The following is a 22,292-nucleotide window of genomic DNA, read 5'->3' as shown; positions in this document are numbered from 1 at the left end:
TAACGATAAGACATAAGCTTCATATCAAGCTAATGAGACATACATCTTGCTCTGGTCCACAAATCTGAAGACTCATTATGACCTCTGGAGTAATCCTAGTACATGCCAATGAAGTATCACACCCTTACATCAATTTTTCAATCAATGATATTCATTGAGCATTAACTGTGTGCAGAGCACTGTATTAAGTGCTTGGGAGAGTGCAATAAAATGGAGTTGGTAGACACATTCCTTGGCCAGGAGTTTAAATATATTGCACTGGACAAAAAGTAAAGGAAAAGGATGCCAGCAGATATCCAAATAATCCAATTCACTATTTGGGTGTGTTTAAAGAGAAAATTTGAGTCATAATGCGGCATGTTTTACATTTTTAGATCAGGTCCATCTATTTTTCCACTTATGAAAATAACAACTATGGATTTTCACTTCAACAACAGACTGACCACTTAATAAATTATATAAAAATAAACATTGATCATGAAAGCACTGATTCCCTAAGTTGTGAAAAAAGGAGGAATACTGGAGTGGTTACCATTATAAAACCAATAATCTGATGATGACCATTTCCCTTGTATACTGTGTTCATTGAATACAATTGTAAGTTTCAGTTAAAGTTTGTTCAAAAGTCACCTTGAGATATATATGGCAAAAATAATACTGAGGTCAATTGAATTACTGAATAATTTATCCAAAGTTAAATGGCTATACTTTGTTTTGTTTCCCACTGTCTGATGCAGTGGAACTTAAAAGACCAGAAAGTTAACCTTTATGGAAATCCACAACTTCATTCTGTTACAGTTTTTGTACAACCAAATTTAGCTTGTCTGGAGATTAATGTAGAAAGTTGCACTATGAATTAAAAGGTGATGGTTTCAAATAAGCAGTTCAACTATCTTTGACTTGATACTTGGGTGGTCAAACAATCCAAAATATTTTTTTTCATTTATAATCTATAGGTATTTATATTTTGCAATATAAATATAATTTTGCAGTTTATTTTTAAATCTATCCTGAAATCAGAATTAAGAAGATTTAAAAAAAAATTCCTGTAGCTAACTTCCTGGTTTCTTCTACTGTAGCTTTTAGATAATCATAATGGAACAGGAAAATCTGACAGCCATTGCTCATTTCAAGTGCCATATTTTATGCCTGGAAAATTGCTAAATGTAAATAACAAGAGACATAACAATAGAGCATTATCTTTTCATTTATTTTTCATTTAGCTAGATTTATGTACTACAAAACCGTATTTTACTTTTAATTTTTTGCCCATACTTTATTCAGAAATTTAAATGACCTTATAAAAGCTTTGTGCAGAAAACATGTGAAACAGATGCATTCATAGTTTCTTACTTTACCTACTGGTTTTACAAAATAGTGTCAATGGAACCAATTGGTAAAATATATAGGTTATTAAATTAAAATATAGATTTTAGTTTTCACTTCAGGAGTAGATACAAACTATATTGGACACAGTCAATGTCTCACATGGGGCCATAGTCTTAATTCCCATTTTATAGATGAGGTAACTGAGGCAAAGAGAATTTAAGTGACTTGCTCAAGGTCACACAGCAGACAAGTGATGGAACCAGGATTAGAACCAGGTCTTTCTGACTGACAGATCCCTGCTCTATCCACTTGTCTTGTCTTTTGCTAGGCCACAGTGTTTTCCTTGAACAGAAATATCCCGATAATTACAGGCCAGACTCTATTATGGATCAAACCTGTTATTTTACAACCAAGGTGATGCAGAGACAAGTATAGACAATCATGACCACATTAGTAGCATGCCTTCTGGGTGCAGTTTCCTTAAATAGGTAATTATGAAAATAAAACAGGAGCAGAAGACAACAAGGAGTTTATACTCTAAAGGGGAAATGTAATAATAATAATAAGGATGGTATTTGTTAAGTGCTTTCTATGTGCAAAGCACTGTTCTAAGCGCTGGGGGAGATACAAGGTGATCAGGTTGTCCCACGTGGGGTTCACAGTCTTCATCTCCATTTTACAGATGAGGTCACTGAGGCCCAGAGAAATGTAGTGACTTGCCCAATATCACACAGCTGGTGAGTGGTGGAGCTGGGATCAGAACCCATGACCTCTGACTCTCCAGCCTGGACTCTTGCCACTAAGCCACACTGCTTAAACATATATGTCAAATATAGTATTTGTAAAATTGTACTAGACACAGATTTAAAAATTAGAATACATTCCTTCCGCAGCCCAGCCCGCACCCTATGCTCCTCTGCTGCTAATCTCCTCACCGTGCCTTTTTCTCACCTGCCCCACCGTCGACTCCCGGCCCACGTAATCCCCCTGGCCTGGAATGCCCTCCCTCCGCACATCCGCCAAGCTAGCTCTCTTCCTCTCTTCAAGGCCCTACTGAGAGCTCACCTCCTCCAGGAGGCCTTCCCGGACTGAGCCCCCTCCTTCCTCTCCCGCTCCTCCCCCTCCCCATCCCCCCCGCCTTACCTCCTTCCCCTCCCCACAGCACCTGCATATATGTATATATGCTTGTATGTCTTTATTACTCTATTTTATTTGTACATGTTTATTCTAATTATTTTATTTTGTTAATATGTTTTGTTTTGTTCTCTGTCACCCCCTTCTAGACTGTGAGCCCACTGTTGGGAAGGGACCGTCTCTATATGTTGCCAACTTGTACTTCCCAAGTACAGAGCACTGTATTAAGCACTTACTAAGATGATAGAGTTGGTAGATGCCCTTTAGTTAATCATGAAGAAATTTTGACACAAAAGATGGACGGTAAGATGGTGACTAAACAGTTGGACCAGTACGTACATGGCACTTTTATATAGCTACTTATCCTCACCTTCAGCTCTTATGCATATATGTTTATTATACAATAATTTATGGTTTATTTATTGAAGGCACATCTCCTCCAAAAAGCCTTCCCTGATTGACCCCTCTCTCCTCTTCTCCTACTGCCAACTGGGCTGCTATTACTTGATCTTTCACTCATCCTCCCTCCCATCCCCACAGCACTTGTGTATATTTGTTATTTATTATGTATATTATGTCATTTGTTTGTTTATCTATTTATTTATGTCAATGTCTGTCTACCCTTCTAGACTGTGAGCTCATTGTGGGTAGGAACATGTCTGTTGTACTCTCCCAAGTACTTAATACAGTGCTTTGCACACAGTAAGTGCACAATAAATATGAATGAATGAATGAATGAAATAGGAAGATTTGAAATGCTTTAGACTGGAAGCTCATTGTGGGCAGGGAATATCTGTAATATTGTTATATTTTGCCCTCTCAAGTGCTTAGTACAGTGCTCGGCACACAGTAAGCACTGAATAAATATGATTGACTGACTGATTGACAGGAGATGTGTGAAGAACGTTGCTTCAGAAATATGATACTCAGGGTAGTTTATAGGATATATTGGATTGAGAAAAGACTGGAAGCAGGGAGGAAGACTAATGTATGACGAGCACTTGGACCAAATGGTAGCAGTTTGGTTGGATTAGAATGAAATAATTTGGAAATGAGGAGGAAAAAACCAGCAAGATTTAGCAGTAATTTGAGTGTAAGAGTTGAATGACAGTGAGTGCTTAAGATGAAACCTGTCTACATGTTTTGTTACATGTTTTGTTTTGTTGTCTTCTAGACTGTGAGCCCGTTGTTGGGTAGGGACCGTCTCTATATGTTGCCGACTTGTACTTCCCAAGCACTTAGTACAGTGCTCTGCACACAGTAAGTACTCAATTAATACAACTGAATGAATGAATGAAGCCAAAGTTGAAGGTTTCCATGACAGGGAGGTTGGTGGAGTCACTGACATAGATTGGAAGAATTGGGAGGGACAATGAGTAGTCCTGTTTGATACAATTTCAGTTTGAAGTGCTGGTGGGATATTCTAGTGGAAAGCTGGTATAGGAAAGACAAGGTGTGGAATTGTAAGTTCAATGAGAGGTTGGGACAGAAAAGATCAATTTTGGAGTCATCCATATTGAGAGAGTAACTGAAGCTATTTGAGTAGATGAAGTGCCCAGGAGAGTTGGTCTAGAATGGAGAGAGCCCAATCAGAGGCTGAGAAATGGAAGAGGTGGAAGAGGAAGAATGAAAGTGGAAAGTACCACTTAAAGAATAAAGTTAATGATATTAAAGTTAATATCATGTCAGCAAAACTGAGGTCTGATTGTCTTTGCTCAGTTGCAAGAGCCCGGGCTTGGTAGTCAGAGGTCATGGGTTCTAATCCCTGCTCCACCACTTGTCTGCCGTGTGACCTTGGGCAAGTCACTTCACTTCTATGTGCCTCAGTTTCCTCATCTGTAAAATGGGGATTGAGACTGTGAGCCCCACGTGGGACAACCTGATTACCTTGTATCTACCCCAGTGCTTAGAACAGTGCTCTGCACATAGTAAGCGCTGAACAAATACCATCATTACTAGTATTATTATTCTAAGTATAAGATAATGGTCTACATTGTCAAAGAAACTTGAGAAGTCAAGGAGAATTAGGATGATAGCACACTGGACTATGTTAAGAGGTTGGTGATCACCGTACATAAGGGGCATCAGCTGGTGGAGCAGGAAACTGTAGTCATGTTACAGTGAGCATCCTTAGGTCGTTGGTTTGATTCTGGCTCTGAGGACTTTTCCTTTCCTTCTAGACTGTAAGCTCATTGTGGCCAGGGCATGTGTCTGTTATATTATTGTGTTGTACTCTCCCAAGTACTTAGTACAGTGCTCAGCAATCAATCAATCAGTCAATCAATCGTATTTATTGAGCACTTACTGTGTGCAGAGCACTGTACTAAGCACTTGGGAAGTACAAGTTGGCAACATATAGAGACAGTCCCTACCCAACAGTGGGCTCACTGTCTGGTCATGGGTTCAAATTCCGACTCCGCCAACGGGCACTTCTATGTGCCTCAGTTACCTCATATGTCAAATGGGGATGAAGACTGTGAGCCCCCGAGGGACAACCTGATCACCTTGTAACCTCCCCAGTGCTTAGTAATAATAATAATAGTAAGTACTCAGTAAATTCGATTCATGCACAATTTTGGTGGGGGAAAGGGTCAAAAACCAAATTCTAGTAGTTCAAGGGGAGAGTTGGTGAAAGGGAAATGAAATCAGCTGTTGTATTTGAACTATTCCAGGAGTTTGGATAAGAACGTGAGAGTAAAGGTGGAGGAATAGCTGAAGGGAACTAACCATATGTAGTTACTAATAATTATAGACTCTCTATGTTGACCTAAAGTTAAGGGATAATTCATGTTCAAATAACACACACTATTTGGAGCTCCCAAATCCTGCGTTTGCAAATGTCTCAAATTCCTAATTAAGGATTAATCAATTGTGTTTATTGCACTTTCTGAATGCCTACAGAACACTTTATTAGTACTTAGGAGAATCAAATCAAGCTAATATATAGGATCCCTTAATTCCAGGAGCACCTGATATCTAGGTAATGCTTAAAAGCTATACCAATAATGCCAATGAGACCGTGTCATAATACACCTCAATCGAATCTGGATGGAGTCAAGCTAATTTAGAGCAACATGAAGAGGGCCAAGACTTTGCACTCAGGGAAGCTAAGAAAGGATGCAAGTAAGCTTGGGAAAGTCAAGAAGGATTGCTAGGTAAGGGAGAGTGTGAGTGTAGACAAAACTGCTAAATGGACTGGGGTATTTAAAAAAATGGACAAAGGACAGAAAAAAACTGAAAACCTATATTCTCTCCAATGTATTTATATATTTACTGACATGGGAGTAAGTTTTAGAAGTTGTTCTTAGTTTTATGAGAAGACAATAGCAGCATCATTGATCCCTTGTTATAGATTTACAATTTTTTTAGTCAAAACGTAACTTTGGAATCAGAAGTCTTAAATGAACATTGTTAACTTTTTTACTCTACTAATATAGTAAGGAATATTTTAAAACTCACTAGAACCGGAATTAGGAAGCATGATTGAGTAAGTATAGTAAGCAAATGAACTGCAATTTGAAGTAAAATAAAATCCATTTATTTTGTATCGTTCCAAATATATTCTTAAAATTTCTGAAATGGCATAATGATTGAATTGTACCATCCCCTAATTTATAGCAAATGCAACGTAAAGTACTTCATAAAGATGAATTGGACAAAAATAACTATTTCCATTGGTTTACCCTAAAGATACATTCTAGATGATAATAAAGTAATAAAAGATTGTTTTCACAGCTGTTTGTCTTTAATTACATTTATGTCTTTGAAGTAGTGCAGTAAGACAGACTTTGAACCTGGAAAGAGATCAAATAATGAATTGTTCTGCTCTGTGAGGCTTAAGAAAGGATTTTATTGTCGAATCATATAGTGCAACATATTTTTTTCTTTTAACAGTTAAATAATGGTTGAAACCATGAGATCATTACAGATGGACCAGATTAAAGGGCTTGGAGCCAAACTTTGGGAACTGGTACAAAAAAAATCTTAGGATCTATAATTAACAAAATATTTTCTTAGATTTCAGTTTTGATGAAAATTTTTGTTTTCATTTATACAGTTATTCATTGAAATAGAATGGAGATAGAAAAAATGAATATGTGAATCCTGTTGGATGCATCTCAAACTTTGCATTATCTTATAAGCTTTTATATTAATATCACTCTCAGTTACAAAGGACAGTATTAAATTCATTTATTGAAAGACATTGGTGTAATTTAGCATTCACATGGAAGGATTAGTTTATAGTTTTCCACAGTTTTAACTTAACTACTCTTTTTGCTCCAAGAATAATACATTTTTAAGATTCTATATACACTTAACTGTAACTAAATAATTCCCATATCCTGCAGCTTATTTATTTATAACCTTGCATTAAAAAGCTCTATCACTCTCCAACATTTTCTCACCATCCACAATAGAATAGGTGCTAAAGAGAACACAGGATTCAACAGGGTGTTTTTTTTCCCTTTTTGAACTCTGTCTTTAAATATCTGAACTGTGAATAATGAGCCTCAACTCCATGAGAGCCAATCTCCCTCATTTAAGCACCCTAGTTTACTCCTTGCTAGTAAGGTAGGCACTTCGGGAAAACATTAACTTTTTCAACCCTGTAAGGAACTGTTTAGTACTACATCATACATACCATGCTGTAGTGCACTAAACAGTTCCCTAGTGGTTTCAAAGAGTTATCATCTCCTTATTGTGTCTACCATATTACCAAAGAGAAAGAATTGGCTTTATGTATTAATTATTACAAGTTATATTACGGTGGTATTCCTGCCTATTTCAAAAACTTTGAAGTTCATCGCCATATATCTTCTAGAGACACAAATCTCTGAAACTCATTAAATATGTTTTTCTGAGTGTATCTTTTATCTGAAAGTAGTTTTCCCGTTATTTAGAAGAAAGTTTTTCCTTTGTTGAAGATATAAACCTTTCAAATGATAATTTCAATGGAAACATTAGACAAAGGAATATTGTAACTTTAGAGATTTTTATGATGAAGGTGTGTTTAAGAGATGTCACTTTGATATTTTTACATTATGTCCTACATTTGTCAGCTAAAACCAGGATATTGCCTCAATGAGAAAAAGCATGTTCTGCACTTGTCAAAAGGCAGTAAGTAATGATTAAAATAGCAGTGTGAAACGCTGGGAGATTAAAGTGATGCTAATGATAAGTGAGAGAAGAAAAGGGCAAGCTATATTTTAATCCCTGAGAGAATGGTTAATGACTTCTATTGCCTGAGATTAAACTAAACCTGTCTCATCAGCTTTTTCTGCTTGGTGAAAAAAAGCTCTCTGCACTTTAATTTATTAAAGTCTTTTAAGGAAGCACATTGATCTATAGAGGTTAAACTTTAAAAAATTGTGCAAAATATACACTAAAATGCTTAACAAAAGTGCAACTGTTGCTCTAGGCATGCTCACCGAAAGGATCCGCAGTCTTCGACGGTGTATTTAATTATGTTATATTAATTACTTAGACTGGAAGTTTTTCCCTTTTAACAAACAGAATATTATATTACTGGTGTGGGCAATGAGGTAAGTACATTGTAGATTATATCGGCACATGCAAACATATTAAATTACTGGTAATTGCTGCTGTTCATAATGATATGCACTCTTTCAATACAAGAAACGTTTTTAACCTTTCAAAATAGATTCATAGATAATGAAATTCTTTTCCTTAGTCTGAATAGCAACACTTTGAAACTGATATAAATATATTTTGGCTGTAAACTCTAACCTCACCTCGGAAATAGACTCAATGCAGCTGTTATTAAATTCTTCCAAGCAGGGAAAAAGTGTATATAGATAAACGTTTCAATCAATCTATTATGGGTGGAAAAAAATCTTTAAGATTGTGACATTGACTGGAAAAGTAGGGCCTTCACTGAGGCCCAGACTGTTTTTCAAGTTGTTTTCTAGTTGGAAAGTGTACATAGCTTCCACAGCATCTTTGTCATTTAGAGGACACCGATATGACTGTCTTAAAGTGAAAGATGTCTTAAGATGCATGCCGAGTCCAATAAGCACTTCTCTGGTTCAACAACTCCTTATTTATGGCAGGTTCGGAATAGGGATGATGTGAGCTAGATATTACTATTTGCATATAAATACTGAAAACCTTTCCAGGCTATGGTAGAATTGGCATTTAAGCAGGGAATAAATTTAGAGTTTGGAGAGGTCTGCAAGACCCATTGTCCATGCTTTGTCGATTCACATCCAGAAACGTTTTACACTGGCTAGAGGGAAAAACTAGCCAGTATCCTCTCTTCTCCTCAATATTTTTAAAGCTGATTTATAGATTTTTTTTTTGACTAAGGAGTTAAACTCAATTCACTCTTTGATGTTAATGAAACACCAATTTTTCTGAGGGCCATGAAGTCCTAATGAGCAGTTTCTTATAAAAGAACATTTAATCAAGGTTTATTTTTAACTTGTTTAAACAGATCTAATAGTTTGTGCTGATTTCATTTCAGTATAATAATTGCTAGCAATCTTATTAGTAAATTGTAGTCCATGGAAGTTAACACAAATTCCATTCTAATGAGAGTCGTGTAACTGCAAAATCCTAGTCACTATGGAGAGGTTTGTATTCACAGTGAAGAGACAGCACTTCTTACACTTTCTGCTGACAGCAGTATATTTTCTTTTATATACAGAAGCTAAACATGAGTTACTAATATTTATATGAACTCTAGTAGCCTTTAAAGAGGTAAAGCATTCATACTGCCAAAATGAAGCAAAATTAGAAAATGGTGGTTTAGAGAGGTACTTGAAGAAATGAAGATCATTTTCTCTGAAACATTTTATGGAACTTGGTTTCCATTTATCCATATGTTAATGTGATGTTAATGAATCTTAAAATCCCTTTGTTGGATCATCCATGTACTTCTCCCACTAGGAATAAAAATGTCCTAGAGGAAAGGAAATCAAATTTAGAGACTTCAAGGTGATTTTAAAATCTCCAGATTACAGATGACATCTGTAAGAGCAGATTTAACTTGCTAATATTTTTATATGACCCAATAAGTTTGGTTCTGACATATTTCAAAAGCATAAACTCATTCATTCATTCATTCAGTTGTATTTGTTGAGTGCTTACTGTGTGCAGAGCACTGTACTAAGCGCTTGGGAAGTACAAATCGGCAACATACAGAGACTGTCCCTACCCAACAACGGGCTCATAGTCTAGAAGGGGGAGACAGACAACAAAACAAATAGACAGGTGTCAATATCATCAGAATAAACAGAATTAGAGCTATATATACATCATTAATAAAATAAATATAGCAAATATGTACAAACAAAATAAAGTAATACATATGTACAAATATACACAAGTGCTGTGGGGAGGGGAAGGGAGTAGGGCAGGGAGGGGAATGGGGAGGGGAGGAGTAGGAGGAGAGGAGAAGGGGGGTGGGGGGTGCTCAGTCTGGGAAGACCTCCTGGAGGAGGTGAGCTAGTTTGGACTTTGAAGGAAGGCTTTGAAGGAGGAAGAGAGGTAGATGTGTGGAGGGAGGACATTCCAGGCCAGCGGAAGGACATAGGCCAGGGGTCGATGACGGGAAAGGTGAGAACGAGGCACAGTGAGGAGGTTAGCAGCAGAGGAGCAGAGTGTGCTGTTTGAGAAGGGAGGTATGGTAGGAGCGGGCGAGGTGATGGAGAGCCTTGAAGTCAAGAGTGAGGAGTTTTTGCTTTATTCGAAAGTTGACAGGTAACCACTGGAGATTTTTGAGGAGCAGAGTGACGTGACCAGAGCATTTCTGTACAAAGATAATCCAGGCAGTATAGACTGAAGCAGGGAGAGAACAATTCATCTCTGTGGGGTTGTGTGGGGCAAAGGAGTTAGAAATTATCACTGCATTCTAGTAGTGTATGACACAATCCCATGAACTTGAATTTCCAAATTATTGAAATTAGGGAGCCGTTAAGCTCATTATATAGTATAAAAGCCATATGGAAAATCTGTATTCAAGACAATCAGATTAATAAGACAACATATTAGAATGAATATTAATACCTTTTAAAAGTTAGCTAATCTTTCCTGGTCCATCTTCAAAAAGTGTGATAGAGGCTATGCTCTTAATGAGGTGACAAAATGAATTGTTATAAATTTAAAAAATGCTAATCTGAAATTTGGAAAATCATGGTTTGGGGCTTGGATATGGAGTTAATTTCATAGCATAGAAATTCAATCAATCACTGCTTCATTGATTGCTTTTTGCATGATGGGAGAATTATTTTGTTGATAGAAAACAATAAATCGCATACCTTCCTTTATACCTAGCATAATAGTCTATTCTGCATAAATATGAGAATCTTAGAACTAGAGGGTAGCACATTAAATATTTAGGATTATGTCCGACCTAGTTCATCCATGCCTGACAAAGCTAGTGTTTTGCCTTTTGCCAAATCAAATTGGATGTGGCCCACAACTACCTCCAGGGCTGTTTCAATGTATTTAGGAAGAATTATGGGCCCAGAACCTATGGGATGGTGGTCAACCATATGGCACAGTGAATTTCAAGCCACTTCTGTCCAGTTCATTAGCACAGCAGGTCTTGTTCTGAAAACAGGAGACTGTTGGGAAATTATGAAAAGTAACCCAAATTTGGCTCAAACCAGCTGCAGTCAAAATGGGCCAAGATTCCCAAACAATAATCATAAAAATAGAAGGAATAACAGACTCATAGCCCCCATATTACAGATGAGGAAATAATCTATTTCCTATCTGTATCTCTCTGTAGGCTAGAACCTCCTTCTGGGCGAGGATCACATCTACCAACTCTGTTTTATTGTACTTTCCTGAGTGCTTAGTACACTGCTCTACACTGTAGGCACTCAGTAAACATCACTGATTAATCAACACTGATTAACTTGCCAAAAGTCACCCAAAAGTCACACATCAAGGTAAAAGTGGCAGAGCTGGGATTAGAATCTAGACGTTCTGTCTCCCAGGCTCATACTGCTTCTCTGGCCTGGACTAAATCCAGTTCAGGCAGAGGTATACATCATCATCATCATCATTATTAACAGGATTTATAACATGCTTAAACTGTGTAGAGCACTCTGTTGGCATCAACACCAGTATTCATGTCAGAACATTCCTTTTTGTCATAATAGGTTGTACTTCACAGAATTGGATAATATTCTCCTATCTCAGTAGAATTAGCGTGGCTCATTTGGAAAGAGCACGGGCTTTGGAGTCAGAGGTCATGGGTTCAAATCCCGGCTCCACCAATTGCCAGCTGTGTGACTATGGGCAAGTCACTTAACTTCTCTGAGCCTCCGTTACCTCATCTGTAAAATGGGGATTTAGACTGTGAGCCCCACGAGGGACAACCTGATCACCTTGTAACCTCCCCAGCATTTAGAACAGTGCTTTGCACATAGTAAGTGCTTAATAAATGCTATTATTATTATTATTACTCTACACTGTAAACTACTTGTGGGCAGGGATCATGTCTACCAACTCTCTAGGCTGTAAGCTCGCTGTGGCCAGGAATGTGTCTGTTACATTGTATTGAGACTGCAGCTGTTGTTATATTGAGAAGCAGCATGGCTCAGTGGAAAGAGCACGGGTTTGGGAGTCAGAGGTCATGGGTTCTAATCCTGACTCCGCCACTTGTCAGCTGTGTGACTTTGGGCAAATCATTTAACTTCTCTAGGCCTCAGTTTCCTCATCTGTAAAATGGGGATTAAGACTGTGAGCCCCACGTGGGACAACCTGATCACCTTGTATCATCCCCAGTGCTTTGAATGGTGTTCTGCACATAGTAAGCACTTAACAAATGCCACCATTATTACTGTACTCTCCCAAGCACTTAGTGAAGTGTTCTGCACACAGTAAGTGCTCCATAAATATGACTGACTGACTGACTGAATATTGTATCATACTCTCTCAAGCATTAGTACAGTTTTCTGCATACGGTAATCACTCCAAAAAATGCTCTTGATTGATTGATTGATTAGTATTGGTTGTTAGATTGCCAACTATGTAAGAGGGCTAAGACTCAGCCACTGGCTCCTGAGTTGCCCTATTTACAAGCATCTACTTTTTGCTACTGGGGAAGGTATTAGGAAAAGTTTCCTAAAATTACCCTCCTTCATTTCTCAATACAGATTTATCGAGGACTGTGGCTTACAACCAAAATCAAACTAACAGAATAAATAGTGGCAATTGTTGAAAGTGGATCCCATCAGTGTGGCAGGGCAGTCAGTTAAAAAGAGACTGATGTTTGTGTACAGATTTTTTCATCTGCTCCTGTCCACTGGATTAGATCACACTGTCAGGAGCGGCACATTTACCAGTTGGGCCTATGGTTTCCAGCATGGAGTGGCAGATTTGGGGAGGCAATTCTTCCAGAAAAAAGATAATAAATCAAAAAAACTTTCTCCTAAAAATGACTGATAATGTAAAGGTTTTTTTCAATTGCAGTTTATGTCCTACAAACTGTATGAGCACAATGTTGCACAACTTATTGTAGGACACAGTGAGGCAGGATTCTTTGCTTAAGTGGGTTATCATAGTGGGGGCAGTGTTAAATGTGCAAAATATTATTTTAGCAATAATCCCAGGGTCCTCAAGCAGCTTAATGAAGGAGTTTACTAACTGTACAACATATTCAAAGTCCCAGCTAAGACAACATTAAGCTCATAGAGAATTAAGGTATCCACAAACAGCACTGCTGCAATGTTACCAGATGCTCCCACACAGTCTCCAGTATTAATAACAGATAACTTTTTCCTTGATACTGTCGCCCAGGAAGTTGTCAAAGCAGGATCATAACCCACAAAATTATTCATTGGAAATGACCTAAAGATTAAAAAATCTACTTGAAGAAAAGCTACACCTTGCAATCCATCATGGCTCTGGGAGCAATTAGACTTATCTGCATTGCAACATGCAAATCCATTTAAGGAACATGAATAGTAGGGGTGGAATAGCAAGATAAAAGTCTATGAAGACAGAACCAAGAACATCTACCCTTCATTAAAAATGTTATTTGACTCTCTATGTGCTATCATGACATCTCTGAACAATGCTATGGCCCAAAAAGAGAGAGTACTGAAGATGTGGCAACATCATTTCAACACACTTTCTACTACTGAAGATGTGACCCTACCAAACATAGTAAACCTTCCAATGTGCACTTATCACATAAAGTAACTCAGAGACGTGAAAAATGACAAAGCACTTGGACCTATTGGAGTAACTGAAAAGTAGTATTGTGTAGTGGCTGGATCACAGGCCTGGGAGTTATGAGGTCATGGGGTCTAATTCCAGCTTCACCATTTATCTTGCTGTGTGACCTTGGACAAGTCTCTTCACTTCTCTGTGACTCAGTTTCCTTATCTGTAAATACAATTTAAAAAATATGCTGTGATTGAGTGAGGTTGCTTCACTTCTCTGGGCCTCAGGTACCTCATCTGTAAAAAGAGGAGTGAGACTGTGAGCCCCACATGAGATAGGCACTTTGTCCAACCCACTTTGCTTATATCTACCCAGGTGCTCAGTATAGTACCTGGGACATAATAATACTGATAATAATGATGGCATTTATTAAGCACTTACTATGTGCAAAGCACTGTTCTAAGCACTGGGGAGGTTACAAGGTGATCAGGTTGTCCCACGGGGGGCTCACAGTCTTAATCCCCATTTTACAGATGAGGTAACTGAGGCACAGAGAAGTTAAGTGACTTGCCCAAAGTCACACAGCTGACAATTGGCGGAGCTGGGATTTGAACCCATGACTTTATGTGCTTATCAAATACCATAATTATTATAATTATTACAGGAGACAGCTTGCTTAAAAACTTCAAGAAATTAACACTATAGGTATGCTTAAGTATATTAAAGATACCATGACTATCACCATCCTTATGGAAAAATGGAAAGATTGCAGCAATATTTTAGGCAATGTTTTCCCGATCCTAACAAGAATGATCCTAGATAGGGTTTTGAAGACTATGCCCGGGATCATAATGAAACTTTATTTCACAGCATGGCAGAGAAGGGTTCATCTTTGTGGCACAGGAGGTGTGATCTATGCAGCAATCAGGTGCAGGATTCGTTTTCATACCCATACCCCTCACCAACTTTTCCAAACTTTATAGCTCCCTCCTGAAACCCCAGTATCCCGATTGTCTTCTCTCTCTAGCCAACCACCTTCTTATCAAAATCCATTGTTGTCTTCTCTTTCCTAACGTTCCTTAACCAAATAGAAGCAGTAGTTATAGCAGTGCTTAGAACAGTGCTTTGCACATTGTAAGCACTTAATAAATGCCATTATTATTAGTAGTAGTAGTAGTAGAAGTAATGAAAATAGCTTATTGAACTTGCTGTGGGGCATTCTACTAGGCAGTTGGGAAATGCAGACTAAAGAAGTGCCCATAATATAATTTAATGACTGAGTCCTCTACTACACTGTAGAGCTTTCCTTGAGAGCAGAGATTATGTCTATTGCTTTGCACTCTCCCAAGAGCTTAGTGCAATATTCTGCACAAATATGTGCTACAGTTAGTCAGTCAATTGTATTTACTGAGCACTTACTCCAACTGCTTTCTGTCTCCATATGCATTAAACACATCTTTTCACAAAGGGCTCCACCAGATCTTCCCATCTAGTCACATAGGTACTTTACCTTCTACTTCCCAGTTTTCATTCTTCATTCCTTTCAAGCTTACCTTCTGGGGTAGTGGATAGAACAGGGGACTGGAGGTCAGAAGGTCATGGGTTCTAATCCCTGCCCCACCACTTGTCTGCTGTGTGACCTTGGGCAAGTCATTTCACTCCCCTGTGCCTCAGTTAAGTCATCTGTAAAATGATGATTGAGACTGTGAGTCCCACGTGGGATGGGGACTGTGTCCAACTCAATTTTCTTGCGCCCACTCCGGTGCTTTGTACAGTTTCTGGCCCATAGTAAGTGCTTAACAAATACCACAATTGTTATTATTAATATTATCTTCTTCTAAATTATCCTCCATCTTCCCCTTGCTCACCCTGTAACCTTATTCCACCTACTCTGCACCAAAAACATCAAACACACAACCCAAAATCTATATTGGAAGCACAGACCTGAACACTGTCCCAAGCACTCGGTTAGGTATTGACCAACAGTATAGAGGTATATGAAGAAATAGAACATTCAGTCAGATAGGGAGTTTTCCTCTAGAAGACTAACAGGGTGTGATAGCAGTATATTAGGCTTCAGACAAAATTGAAGGTCTGTAAAATCCAGAATCTTTAAAGACAACACATCTGACTCATTGAGCAGATCTATCAACATTCTTACCATCAAATGCCAAGTCAGAATTACAAGCAACAAAGTACTAGAATGAAGTAAATCTCCTAATGTTGATGCTATATTCACCTCAAAGTCAAATGCTAAGTACACTAATATACTAGTGTACAAATGCTAAGTGCACTGTACCTAGTAGTGATGAATGCATGCCATTACTACCACTCAACACATCTTCATTGGTGGAACAGGTGAGAAGAAAGGTGTATAATAATGATAGCATTTATTAAGGGCTTACTGTGTGCAAAGCACTGTTCTAAGCACTGGGGAGGTTACAAGGTGATCAGGTTGCCCCACGGAGGGCTCACAGTCTTCATCCCCATTTTACAGATGAGGGAACTGAGGCCCAGAGAAGTGAAGTGACTTGCCCAAAGTCACACAGCTGGCAATTAGCAGAGCTGGGATTTGAACCCATGACCGTGGACTCCAAAGCCCGTGCTCTTTCCACTGAGCCATGCTACTTCTCTAAAGGTGTATGAGTAGAATACCCAAGCACTTGCTCTATGGTGAGATGTGAAGTTTGGAAATTGGAAATAAGGGTGATTTAGGAATTGTCTAAACGATTTAGTGTGACAAACATTCAGATAATGCTGCATTTCAGCCAAAAAAGCGCAATCCAGCTCCACTTGAGCAGAATGGAGTTCAGCAGATACTGTATAATGAGAAATCATGCTGGAGCAAGGAGGGCAGAACAAACATTTTGAAGACACAATACAGTGCTTTCAAACAGTATGATATAGCTGTATACTGCTGGAGCCAAAAGGGAGAGACATGCAGCAATCAGAGATGACTACTCTCCTAGAGCCTCTGTTTTGAGAAAAACAGGGTCTGATACATTAGTATGATACACTGTAATTATGGCAGGAACCACTCGTTTTGATCTGAAGCTTTACAAGATTTGCAAGATAAGGACAAAAAAAAGCAATAGAGACAGGAGCTGTAGCTGCACATGGCCTACATAACAGATGTATATGTAGTGTTTTTGTATCATTCACCAGTTGGGACTGTGGGTCCTGAATTGGCCTTTAGACTCTTAGATAGCTACAGGTGAATTTCACCACTTTAGTATCTTTGAGCACAAGGACAGCTGTGTGTGTGTGTGTCTACATGTAAGTATATATATAAGTATCCAATGGCTGTCCATCAACCTCTACATCAAACAGAAACTCATCATCATCATCATCATCATCAATCGTATTTATTGAGCGCTTACTATGTGCAGAGCACTGTACTAAGTGCTTGGGAAGTACAAATTGGCAACATACAGAGACAGTCCCTACCCACCAGTGGGCTCACAGTCTAAAAGGGGGAGACAGAGAACAAAACCAAACATACTAACAAAATAAAATAAATAGAATAGATATGTACAAGTAAAATAAATAAATAGAGTAATAAATATGTACAAACATATATACATATATACAGGTGGTGTGGGGAAGGGAAGGAGGTAAGGTGGGGGGGGATGGAGAGGGGGACGAGGGGGAGGGGAAGGAAGGGGCTCAGTCTGGGAAGGCCTCCTGGAGGAGGTGAGCTCTCAGCAGGGCCTTGAAGGGAGAAAGAGAGCTAGCTTGGCGGATGGGCAGAGGGAGGGCATTCCAGGCCCGGGGGATGACGTGGGCCGGGGGTCGATGGCGGGACAGGCGAGAACGAGGTACGGTGAGGAGATTAGCGGCGGAGGAGCGGAGGGTGCGGGGTGGGCTGTAGAAGGAGAGAAGGGAGGTGAGGTAGGAGGGGGCGAGGTGATGGACAGCCTTGAAGCTCAGGGTGAGGAGTTTCAGCCTGATGCGCAGATTGATTGGTAGCCACTGGAGATTTTTGAGGAGGGGAGTAATATGCCCAGAGCATTTCTGGACAAAGATAATGCGGGCAGCAGCATGAAGTATGGACTCCTTACCATTGACTTAAAAGCACTGTCGGCCCCCTGCTATCTTACCTCACGACTCTCCTATACAACCCAGCCCGCACACTCCATTCCTCTAGATTCATCTTAATCACCGTACCTCAATCTCATCTATCTCTCTGCTGACCCCTTTCCCACATCCTCTCCCTAGCCTGGAACTCCCCCAGTGTTATAAATTGTACTCTCCCAAATGCTTAGTATGGTGCACTGCATACAGTAAGTGCTCAATAAATATAATTGACTGACTGATTGACTATCCAGTGATGCCCAGATAGAGAAGTAGCAAACTGAATGAAGAGGGTGGATTAACAGTATTTGGACACTTTAGAGCATAAAGCTTCATTCCAAATTGATTGTCTGTAACCGGAGACTGAAGGCTGACTGGAGACACCTCCAGCTTCTTGAATATTCTCTCCAAGAGTTATCTCAATGTCAAACGACATTACATGGCAGGTGGAGGTAAGAAACAATGAAGTGCAAAGAATGCAAAGAAATCAGTCATCTCCCCAGCATTGAGACAGTTCTCAGTACAGCACAGCTCCATTTGAGCAGAATGGAGTGTAGCGTATGCTGTATAATGAGAAATCATTCTCAGGCAAGGAGGGAAGAACAAACATTTTGAGGACATGATGTAGAACTTTCCAACAGCATGATATAGCTGTAGACTGCTGGAGCCACCAAGGAGAGACATGCAGCAATCAGGAGATGATTGCTCTCCTAGTGCACAGGGTTTGAGCAAAGCAGGACACCAATAGGCAATCATGAAAACAGCCTCAGAACCTGGAAGCAGAAAATACGGTAACAAAGAACATCTTGATATGCACACGGGATAGACTGGCTTGTCAGTTGGGAATCTGTCTTTACAGTTACAATAAGCTCCTTGTTTCAGGGCATATATCTCTGCTATTCTTCACAAGAATAGAATGCACCAAGTACGATGCTATTACTCCTCCTCCTCTTCCTCCTGCTCCTTCTACTATTACTATTTATTTGTTGTGACAAGATCATATTGCCAATAGTGCAATCTTTGAAAACTAGGACAAATAGAAATAGGTATAGAAAAATATCTTAATGTTGAACAATCACCAGTTACTGTAAACTACTTCTTAGGCAAAAGTCCCAGTGACTATCCAAGCACCATTTTGAAAATTTGCTTATAGGCTCTCCTTGCTTATGCACTATATTATTGGTTGAGGAAGAGCAGGTAGCTTGCTGTGTAACCTGAGAACAAAATGTGTAGCTGGAGAAACAGCAGGGCCTTGAGCATGGGCCAGGAAGTTAGAAGGACCTGGATTCTAATCCTGGTTCCACCACTTGTCTTTTGTGTGACTTTATCCACCCCAGTGCCTCTATAGTAAGTACATAATAGTAAAAAAAACATAAAAAACCAAAGCAAAAAAAGGTATAAGATACCATCACAATATTTTTTTATATTGAAAACAGGAATAACTTGGAAACCTACAATCAATCAATGGCATTTACTGAGCACTTATTGTGTGCAGAGCACTGTACTAAGGGTAGAGTACACTACAACAAAGTTGGTAAATACATTTCCTGTCCCCCGAATAGGAGTATATCAAATAAAAAAATACATAAGGAGCATTTATCTTGTCTTATGATGTTGAGTTGTCCCCAACCCATAGCGACACCATGGACAGATCTCTCCCAGAACTCCTCGCCTCCATCGCTGTGGTAGCATATCCATAGAGTTTTCTTGGTAAAAATACAGAAGTTGTTTACCTCTTTCCATGCAGTAAACTTCAGTCTCCACAACTGACTCTCTCCCATTACGCTGCTGCCCAGCACAGGTGAGCTTTGACTTGTAGCAGATTGCCTTCCACTCGCTAGCCATTGCCCAAGCTAGAAATGGAATGGATATGCCTCTGTTTCACTCTCCTTCCCATAGTCGAGACTGGTAGAGTACTGGAAACTCTCCAGGTGCGACTTTAAGAGTGGATAAGAAGCATATAACATACTTAATAGAAAAATAAATGTTTTGTTTTCTGTCTCCCCCTTCTAGACTGTGAGCCCATTGTTGGGTAGGGACCGACCCTATATGTTGCTAATTTGTACTTCCCAAGAGCTTAATACAATGCTCTGCACACATGGCTCCATGGAAAGAGCCCGGGCTTGGTAGGCAGAGGTCGTGGGTTCAAATCCCAGCTCTGCCAATTGTCAGCTGTTTGACCTTGGGCAAGCCACTTAACTTCTCTGGGCCTCAGTTACCTCATCTGTAAAATGGAGATTAAGACAGTGAGCCCCACTTGGGACAACCTGATCACCTTGTATCTACCTCAGGGCTTAGAACAGTGCTTTGCACATAGTAAGAACTTAACAAATGCCGTTATTATTATTTCTAGACTGTGAGCCCGCTGTTGGGTAGGACCTGTCTCTGTATGTTGCCAACTTGTACTTCCCAAGCGCTTAGTACAGTGCTCTGCAAAACAGTAAGCGCTCAATAAATACGAATGAATGAATGAATGAATACGATTGAGTGAAAGAATGAATGACTATGATGCAATATGATATAGTAACTATACCTTTGACTATCCATGGGAAAAATTGGTCGTACTACAATATCTTTGAGCATTGTGATCTGTCTGTTAGTCTTCAGTGATGTATTTTTTATATAAAGGTAGTCTATATAGTGGAACCTACAGTGGAACTCTATCTAGAATTCTTTTTCCTTAAATATCTCATGGCCATTTCTATGTAAATTATGACTGTTAATTTTTGTTTCCTTTAAAAAATTGGTAACCTTCAGATATTTTCACCAAGTCACACAGTAGGCAAAGTGTTAAAGGAATAGGACAATATTATTTCATCACTTCTGTTCCATTAGAATTCACTTGGGTGGCTGAGAAAATGGTTTATGGATTAGAGGGAGAACAAGCTAAAACATTTCATACCTTCATCTCTGATAAATTCCCCAAACTCATTCTTCGCATCTGAGCCATAAATAACAGCCATGTTTTTTGCTAAAAAGAGCTTTTTTCTTATGGTAGGTCTTTTGTCTGGGCAATGGACGCTATAATAAATTTGAAGTCTTGGGGCCGGGGGTGGGATTGGCACTGTTTGAACAAAATATTATGGTTTACAACTGTTGCTTCTATTATGAGCAGGATAAAAAGCAACTCTGGAGCTTGATCTCTGTCATGGAAATGGATTTATATTTCAGTTTCCAACTTGGGTCAAGTGAATGATTCTCCAAAAGCAACTCACCATGATTAATTTTCATTATGTGTTCATTCAGATACTCTTTGCATTCTCATGCACTTCCTGTCTCCAAGTTTTCTCCCCCCATCCAAATAATTCCTTAACTTATACTGCACACATAGTGGTCAATTGCAGCACTAGTTTATATTTATAGAAATGGAAGTAAAAAAGGTGATGGATTGCCTCAGTTTCTTTCGAATTGGATATTTGACTTATCAAATATAATTTTGATGAACATCAGGAACTTAGATGTATATCTACTATTAAAATACCATTTTAATGATTTGACTGATAAACAAGATTCTATTGTAGTTTTGTTTTTTATGTTTTTGCAATTAAGAAATCAGTAGCTAGAACCAGCACGTTTGAGGTAAGATGACAACTAAATGAGCAACTTGACAAAGAATATTATTGCTCTTTAGATCTTTTCTACTATATTCACATGGAGAACTGTGCAGGTGTTATATGCATGTATATACTCAAATTTAGGTTGAAAACAGGATGGAATATTGCATCAACACTTGGCCAAATTGTCCCACCCTCAGACTACAAAATCTCCATTTATGGTTACAAAAGAGGTTGAAAGGATTTGGTCCCTGCATGTTTTTAAATAGTTCTTTAAGTGAGAATGTGATTTAGTTCTTATGTATATCTTACATCTGATTGGCCAACGCTGTGACACTTCTTTTCTGTTTTTCAACCAATCAATTGAATGTGTTGAGAGCTTACTGTATGTGGAGCACTGTACCAAGCACATGGGAGAGGACAATACAACAGAATTGGTAGAAACACTCACAGCCCACAAGGAGCTGACCGTCTAGAGGGAGGAAACAGCATTCAAATACTTTTCAGAGCTGTACATAAGTGTGTTGGGCCTGAGGGCGAGATATGTTGGTATGTCATTCAAAGTTTCAGTAGAAGCTGGGAGATCTTAATGCATTATTAAAAGATATGCTTATTCCATTTAGGTAAACCATTCCTATGGAATATCACAGCCAAATATTCTTGGAATTGTGCGATTGTTGATATTCATATAGCATGCAAGCAAGCAGTTAATTAGGCCTTGAGCAGAAGAGACATTTAATCAAGTGTCTGTCCTCCAGGATCTTATTCTCTAAGACTAATGAAGCCTGGCACACATTCTGTTTTCAGATATTATTTTCTATTTTAATTTTTCAAATTTTCCACTGAGGACACTTTTCCATTGTGTCTCCCCTCAATTCTATTATATTATACCTTCTATCATGCCACTTATACATTTTGAACAATCTCCTACTTCCCATTCACGAAGTAACTTCTTTCCCCTGACTCAAGACCTAATCTAGCTCCATCGTATCCTGCCAAAATATTAAGGTTTAGATATTTTCAGGGAGAGTTCTGTTATTCCTTTCTGTGCAAATATTC

General features: G+C 38.9%; 1 protein-coding gene and 1 non-coding gene across 2 annotated transcripts in view; one reads left to right on the top strand and one right to left on the bottom strand.

Annotated features, from left to right (window-relative positions):
- Positions 1-22,292, top strand: part of DACH1 (dachshund family transcription factor 1) — a 487,827-nt gene that overhangs the window by 105,392 nt on the left and 360,143 nt on the right.
- Positions 19,491-19,627, bottom strand: LOC119924505. The gene has a single exon (XR_005449216.1). It is a non-coding gene; the product is annotated as a small nucleolar RNA SNORA7 (small nucleolar RNA).

Source organism: Tachyglossus aculeatus, chromosome 2, assembly GCF_015852505.1.
Source record: "Tachyglossus aculeatus isolate mTacAcu1 chromosome 2, mTacAcu1.pri, whole genome shotgun sequence".
Classification (NCBI taxonomy): Eukaryota; Metazoa; Chordata; class Mammalia; order Monotremata; family Tachyglossidae; genus Tachyglossus; species Tachyglossus aculeatus.
This window is presented reverse-complemented; position numbering and strand designations above follow the sequence as displayed.